This window comes from Hibiscus syriacus, unplaced genomic scaffold (assembly GCF_006381635.1).
Source record: "Hibiscus syriacus cultivar Baekdansim isolate YM2019G1 unplaced genomic scaffold, ASM638163v2 tig00018093_pilon, whole genome shotgun sequence".
Lineage (NCBI taxonomy): Eukaryota > Viridiplantae > Streptophyta > Magnoliopsida > Malvales > Malvaceae > Hibiscus > Hibiscus syriacus.
In genome coordinates, this window is record NW_024062429.1 from 208,147 (window position 1) to 216,599 (window position 8,453).

At 36.9% G+C, this 8,453-nt stretch overlaps 1 pseudogene; it reads right to left on the reverse strand.

Moving 5' to 3' along the window:
- Positions 1–218: 218 nt before the first annotated feature.
- LOC120209111 lies at positions 219–8,289 on the reverse strand (annotated as a pseudogene).
- Between the last annotated feature and the right edge of the window lie 164 nt (positions 8,290–8,453).

Below are 8,453 nucleotides of genomic sequence, written 5' to 3' on the forward strand. Positions count from 1 at the left end.
CTCTGTTATGTTGTTGCTAGCAAATTCCAGTATTTTGGTTTTGGATCTTCCAAATCATTCCTGCAGGAGATCCGAACCCATTTTTTTCCCTGATCCTTCGATAAAAGGATTCTTTTTCTACATAAAAATAAGAGGTAGAATTTCGATTCATCCATGAAGTTGAATACATCATTCAAGAATTGTTTTTGATCCAAGGAATCAATAGAAAAGACAAATACCTTACAAATACACCAGATCCGGCTCGGTTATTGATAGAGTGAATAGATCTGCTATTTCTTGAAATCTCTCTTCTGATTCAAAATTGTGGTGAAGCATATATCCCCTATTCTGGTCATAGAATAGATGAAATAAATCAAAAAGGGGATTTTTGTTCAAGAATGAAATCTTATTGGAACTACCAGTTCTATAAAATTATTTTTTTCCTTCGTTTTCTCTCTCTTAATCTATGGAGATTTTAATCATTGTTAGTTGTGATTGGTTACCACGTCGACCAATATCACAGAAGACCGATGATTTTAAAAATTTTCACCAAACTTATTTTACTCTCTCCAAGAATTCAATGTCTATTTAATTAAAAGAAATAACATATACTTAATAAATCTGACTTCGAATGTTTTGTTTTCTTATTCTTTTGAGTAATTTATTATGGAATGAAGTTAAATTATTTCGTGTTTCAGAAGAGATTTGCTTATAATTGAGATCTTCAAATAGACCACCATCAAATTTAAAGTTAGCTATCACGTGTTTATCTTCTAAAGTTTAAAAAGAAAACCCATTACCATGTCTGTGGCATTGGTTGTGACAAAAAGTGGACACCGTTTCATCTTTATATTACGTCCAACTACAATAAGCGGATACAAGAAACACTTCATCTCCTGTTAATTTATTTTCATATTTTATGCAACAAAAATATTCAAATCCCAAAAAAAGAAGAGAGCAAACCTTAAGTTTCTTTCGCTTCTTTATATCTCATGCTCTCGTGTTTGAGATCATTTTGGACACGTTCAGACATCGACACGAAGACATGACCTAAAACCCTTGCAAAAAGGAACATAACAAAAGCAGACATACCCATATCAAATATATATCAGGAAAATTTACGCCCAAGTCCGAACCTTAATCGTCTAAAAGTTCGGATCAAAATTAAGCAATGCGCTGCAAAATTCGTTGCGATATCAATTCAAGAGGCTGAAGGAAAGGCAGCACTTACAGCTTCCATTGAAGAAGGCAGGTAAAATGTTTAAGATCTAGTGGCGTTTTAGGGAAGGAAGCAAACAGTCGTACAAGCGTTCCAATCGTGCCGTCACGATTAGCTTGTGAGAAGTTTGAAGACCTGGCTTACCCAAATCAATTATATCCTGTTTCAAGCTGTTCATCACAGTTAATATTCTGTTAGTCGCTATCTTGAGTTCAGCTTTCATCATTCTACAACTAAAAGGCTGAAACAAGGCGGAAGTAGATAAACTTCTAAATCATTTGAGAAATAGATGAATCAACTAACCTTTGCCATTCACCAGTTGACTTTGCATGTCTTCTTACAGAAAGGTACAAGCGATCCAGACAATAAATCAACAGACCAAACAGGCATTGTGCATCGTTTTCCTGAAATAGGAGCAAGACTGTTATATGCAGAATCGACTCGAAGCAAAAGGAATTTTGGTTTAGTCAGACAAACGTGTTGTAGATTAGCAATATTATTGGTTGATATAGCAAATCAAGTCAAAATCTTGCGATTTTCTACTAGTTTATTCCTCACAGATAACAGTGCCCATATAGTGAGCAAACAAATTCAGATGCTTACACTTTGAAAATGGCTTGCCCAGAATATAAACTTAATCAGGGCCCATTGTTTATCAAGTACTGCTAAATGATAATAAAAAAGAAACCTACGTGGATAAGGGAAAATGAGAAATTAATTAGGAGCATTCAAGCACTAAATTGAATAACAAGGTTCTTACCAGCCCTTGGTCCATGTAAGTCTGGTACTGCAAAATTGTCTTCTCAATCTCCGCAATAATTAGCCTCCTTTGAATACGAGCAATTCTTCCCCTGCCTTCTGCTTTAGTATCCTGATTACAATAATAAAACCATGAGAAACATGAGAAAGGAAACAAGAATTTGATGATTAATAGGTATGCTTTGCTGCCCTGAGGATATTTGTGATGGGATGGAGGCTCAAGATCAGCCTCATGAAAACCTTATATTATTTGAGGGGTTCTACCCCGTGGAAATGCTCTTTAATGGAATTTTAGCTTTAGTCAGTCGTGATCAAGAAACCACTGGTCAAATATACTAACCTTCAGAAAGCATATATATGTGCAGGAAATTCAAGGTTGAAAAGATAGAGCGGCACTATAAATTTGAATAACCATCTAAACAGTACTTCAGAAGGCATATATATATATATGCAGGAAATCCAGGGTTGAAACAATAGGGTGGCACTATAAATTCGTATGACCATCTGAACAGTGTCATCACTAACCTAGCATCTTGTCCCCTCCTAAATGGAATTTACTTGAAAAAATTAATTAGATAAGATATTGTATACAGTTAAAGTGTGCAGACCTGTCTAAGCCATGCATGCACGACTACTAAAAGACCAAGAGACAGAAAGGATGCTTTAGAAGGCATACATGTATGCTGGAAGTTCAAGGTTGAATAGATAGTGTGGCAACATAAATTTGTATAAACATCTAAACAGTGGCATCGCTAACCTAGTATCTTGTCCCTTCCTATAGTGATCAACAAATGAAATTTACTTAAGAAAATTAATAACATGTCATATAGTTTTTAAAAGTGTTCAGACCTGTCTAAAACATGCACGCACGGCTATGATCAGACCAAGAGACAGGGCAAACGCTGGCAAAGCAGCAAGGATTGCAAAGTTGATTTCATTTGCTCTGAGAATCTGATCCAGTTCAAGCATTGGCCTAGTTCAATGAGCATCATAAGAAGTACAAACATTGAGAATTGAAATAAACTACAATGTCAATAATATTTAAGCATCTATGTTGAAAAACGCTGGAGTTGAACTCACATCTCAATATCCAGTTTCAACTTCTGAACCTGCAATGGAACTACCAGAATAAAAGGTGGCAATTGCATGGTAAAAATAACGTGCATTACCTGGATGAGAAGAGCACGAGCAAGCTCTCCATGGAGAAGGTTCTGGATAGGATTGATAAGTTCCTTTTCATATCTATATTATTAATCACAATGAATTAGAGTTCCACACTAAGAGATAAAAACCACACCATGGGAGTTCAATTAAAGCAATATATCATGTTAGCAATCAAAGGAACATATTTATTCGGGAATTATGTTGAAGTATGAACTTGAGAACAAAGGAACATATTTATTCTGGAATCATGTCAAAGTATGAACAGGACAACATGAAAATTGAGAATGCAAGACTATTTCAGAAGTATTGGCATTTATAAAAACTTACTAGTATTACTTATCGTTTAGGTCTAGAGCAATTTTTGCACCAAAAACTTTCATACATGTAAAATACCAAACAAAAGAACAGGTTCAAATTTCTCCCATAAGACATGCATCATAAGTCATTAAGTGCAAACATGATTAGGATTACATTAATATTAGAAAGAAAGTTGCACCTTGACATAACAATCTCAAGCATTTCCTGATCTGATGCATTATTTGGGAATTCTTTGCCTTTTGTTTGCTCACTGAAAGTCAATAACATTCTGCAAACCAGAAAGCAGCTATGTTCAGAAAAAAAGCATTTTGCAAGGCTTTCAATAATATAGCAAATTAGAAATTGCCATCCGATTACAATAGAAGAAGAAAAGATCACATGGTAGTGGAAAAGAAATTAAAGCCAAATAAAACAAATATCAAGCAACTTAGAATCAAATGTCCTTTGCTTTTATATCTCAAGCAAAGATTAGAGCGGGGAATACAAATCTTTTTTGTACATATGGGGGCCAATTGGAGTTTGGACTACACAGTAGCCCTTCTTTATCCTTAAACCTCAGTTCCATTCATTAGGTTAGGACTGCTAGGTATATTGTCTGAATTTATATACTAGTTATAAATAATCTAGCTGCCTAGAACTCAAAACCATGTAGTTTCTCATAGGCATACTTCCTGCATAGATGACAAAAAAGGGGAAAAGGGAAAGGAAAAGTGGAAAAGGGAAGAAGATATCACATCTAGCAATTCCCTTGCTACTAATTTTGAATCAATATTCGTGAATGTGCAGGAAGAAAACTTATTCATTCGTTGTCCGCCACCCACCGCCGCCGTTTGTCACCGTGTAGGTCGCCACATCCGGTGGCTGTTGACCACCAAATCTTCCAGGTTTTTTCGTCTCGGCGCCATCATCTCGGTTCTAGGCATCATTACGTCAGGGTGAGCCTTCAACTCAGTGGATCTTGGACGAGGACCTTCGGCTTTCAGTTGTTGGCGACGCATCTTCTTCTCCGTCAAAGATCTTTACGCCTTGGTTTCCGTTTTGCCAGCGTCTCATCGCCTGTCCTATATCTACCTGTTGGACTCTATTCATCACCTACTCCCTTCTTTTTTCGCCGGCAGTCACAGCCTCCATCGCCGACAGTCACAGCCTCCATCGTCGGCAGTCACAGCTTCCATCGCCGGGCGCTAACAGAACAGTTCCGTCAAGTCCCTGGGTTGTTTTTACTTCAACGGTTTTCTTCATGCGGGGTGCTGGAATCGTCCCTTTGTCCAGCAGAAATCGAAGGGCCAAACTCCTTCATCCTCTGCAGACGCGCTTTCTCCGTCATCTCTCCCTTCTCATCTTGAGGAGGTTCGTACCATCTTCATTATGGGTCTACCTATAGATGTCACAGAGAGAGAGCTGCAGAATCTTCTGAGATGGCTTCCAGGCTTTGAAGATTCTCATTTGAGTTATAAAGGAGAAAAGCCTAAGGGTTTCGCTCTCTTCTCAAATGCAGAATTTGCAGTTGCTGCCAAGGATGCTCTCCAGAAAATGGTTTTTGATTCTAAGTTGAAGTCCCTTTTGCACATTGAGATGGCAAGGAAGAATCTTGTTGTTAAAAGAGGTATTATTTCTAATTTTGATGCTCCTGTTCCTCCAGTACAGCCATTGCCAAATCCAGCCTCGTTAGCATCTCCAAGTATTCATGTGCCTTTTAAATCTGGGAGTTGCGACGAAAAGTCAGCAGTTGATGGTGTCCACGATGGAACCAGGGAATATATCACAAAGGAGTGCAATGTTGATAAGTATGGATGCTACACATTATTTGTTGAAAATTTACCAGAGAATATCCATTGGAAGAGGTTTGGATCATCTTTTTGCTCCCATGGTCGGGTTATTGATGTTTTATTCCAAATAAAAGAAATGCAAAAGGAGTTCGTTTTGGTTTCATTCGCTTCGCTTCAATCGAAGAAGCAAGGAGAGCGACCTCAAAAATGAATGGCTCTTATATAGACGGCAGCAAAATTGGCATTTCTTTCGCTAAATTCAAACCTCGTCAATCCTATTGAAGAAAGTCTTCCACAGGTGTTCTCCACAAGTCCGGGATGGAAGATGATTCGAGGAAGAAGCATTATAAAGTCGAAGGTGTTATTGATGAAGAAAAACTTCAGGTGTTGAATTATTGTCTAGTGGGGTGGTGTAAAAATTTCATCAAAATCAATCATCTCGCTAGACAAATGCATGCGAAGGGCCTCACTGGCTTCTCCTTAATGAGAGTTGCTGGAAATGCGGTATTAATGATTTTCGAAGATTCTGCTTCTTTGAGAAGTGTGAAGAACGATAAATCAGAGACTCTCGCAGAGTGGTTCTCTATAGTCGAAGCTTGGTCAGAGAGTTTGGTATTGGAGTGTCGCCGAGTATGGTTAGTTTGCGAGGGTGTTCCGTTTCACGCATGGAATTGGGATACCTTCAAGAACATTGCTGATAGTTGGGGTCAGTTACTAGCAATCGACGAAAGCTGTCAGTCACCATCATCCTTTGATCGGGCAAAAATTCAAGTCCTAGCAAAGGCTGGTTCGAGAATTGATGTGACGTTGGAATTGAAGGGTGGGTGACAACTCCTTCAAGATCATGGTGCATGAGATAGAGCCTTCATTCAAGCCAAACTCGTGGGCTCCTGAAGAAGACGATCTAATTAGATTTTGCCTTTCTATTTGTGGTTAATTTAGTTTATATGGTTGCAGGTGTTGTTTTTATTTTGTTTTATGTTCTGTTGCGTTGTTTAAAATTCTATTACTGGAGGTGTAATTAGAAATAAGGTGTTTAGATGCGACTTTGTATAAAAAAAAATGTATCCAAAAGTTCATCTCTAATTGCCAAGAGCTGACAATAAATTGAGTTTAACATCAATGAAATCAGGCAGCATTCTCAAGCATTCATAAAAATGGCCAATTAAAGATTTTCAGGAGAGATGTAAGAACAATTGAGTAATCATATTAGGGCGATGATGCGTACCGGCTGCTCAACATGGTCATTAAAGAAGCTAACTGTAGATTACCTTGCTTCATGAATCCAGTTGTCAATGTCAGAACTTCCCATCAGACGGCTATGTCGTAGGAGCCAGAAAGAACAAACTGAAAGGCCAACTGCACCACATGTATACCGGATCCAGTAACGAGTTACTTTACTTGGTTTTTGGTGTTTAGCTACCTAAAAGAATGGTCTGAAAATAAGCAACAAATCTGAAACTATATTGAAGATCAAATGCAAGAACCATAAATGAACAAGCTAATCATTAGTTAGTAAAATAGTGTCTGTTTTATTATGACAAGGATTAAATATAGAAGGATCATTATTACCATGAGAGCTAAGAGTCCAGTTCCTGTAGATTCTGACAGACCAAGTTGATAGCATCATTAGTTTCACAACTTGTCCATTGAGACTCTTCCTGGTTGACTTCTGGAAATCTCTCAAATAGTAGAGAAAAGGAATACGTTCCATCAACAGAACCACTCTGCTTAGTTTTACATGAAAATTGGAACATACACGTTCTTAACAAGCTAATCATAGCACTATTGAGGAAAATGACTTCTCTGGATCTTTTACTAACTCCTCTCCACATTTTTCAACTTCCACATAAAACTATTCAAGAAAACAAGCAATGAAACTTTGAGTTATCACATCTGACAGAACAAAACAACAATGCCAATATGTACAGTTAACAAGCCTAATGAACTACTTAATGCTTAAAGTCTATCCATAGCTTTTGGAGGTTTGACATTTTAAGTGAGGGGAAAAAAAGTAGGATTGTGAAGTGTGTCAGCAGATGACAGGTTTACTTATCATGGTTAAAATGCATCAAGACGGTATGGAACTAGAATAAGAAGGACCAAACCTGAGCCAGAAAAGCAGCAAGAGAACATCTTAGTGAAGATAAGACAGCAATCCTTTCAGAGATGTATGCGGATGCAGAATGGGAAAGATTTTCCATAGCTGATCCATCAGTGACAGCTTCACGCATGAGTTGAACTGATCCATTAACAAAAGCTCGTGGCCCTCTCTAAAAAATCATGAAGTAAACTTTCCTTGCATTAGATCCCTAAAAATTTATTCAGAATAATATGTTATGGACAAAGCTGCATTTTAGTCATTTTCCCACTTTTTAGCAATTATCGATTTGTTTTGCTTTGTAACAACTATGTTATGAGCTTCATTTAACTATACACTACACTACTTCTTACACAAGTATTTCAGAGAAAGAAAGAAAAAGTGCATATCTTATAATTATATTCAGAAATTCTGTTAACCAAAAAAAAAAAAACTTAATGATCATACTCAGTCAAAGTCCATTACCTCAGCTATAGACAGCCAAAATTGCAAATTCTCTTGAATTTTATGCAAATTCGAAATGAAACGATTCATTATATCATTTAAAACTTCATAAATTCTCGACGCCTTTGGTGTCGTCCTGGATGAAAAAAAATCAATTATCAAATTTAAAATTCATTTCTATTAATTAAAAAAGAAATGAAAATGACAAAAAAAAAAGAGAGGTGAAGATCGTTTACCGAGCGGAGTCGAAAGTGTTGGAAGGCAATGGGAGAGGAAGACCGACTCTATGTTTAGTAGAGATGGGAAGAAGCGTTTGGCGAAACAGATTTGAGATTTTCTCGAGAAAATTTGACGGAAAATAATAAAACAAAGAGGAGAATCGGTTGCTCGGAAATTTGGAGTAAAGGAGTTTAGGGTTTCAATGTTATCCGATGATTCGTTTCGGTCGGGCGTAGCTTCCATGTTTTTTTTTTCTCGAGTCGCTGAAATTGCAGCGAAGAAGTTGCTTCCCTATTGACCCTGCTTCCGATGATAATATGTGTTGATGTTTCAAATGAAAATGTGGGTAAATTACACTACATACCACTTAGCTTTATGTTTATATAGTTCATGGAATTAAATATTTTAACTGTCATATCAGTTTCTCTTATTAAATCTTAACATTAAATGATTTAATTTAATATATTTAAATAATTTAATG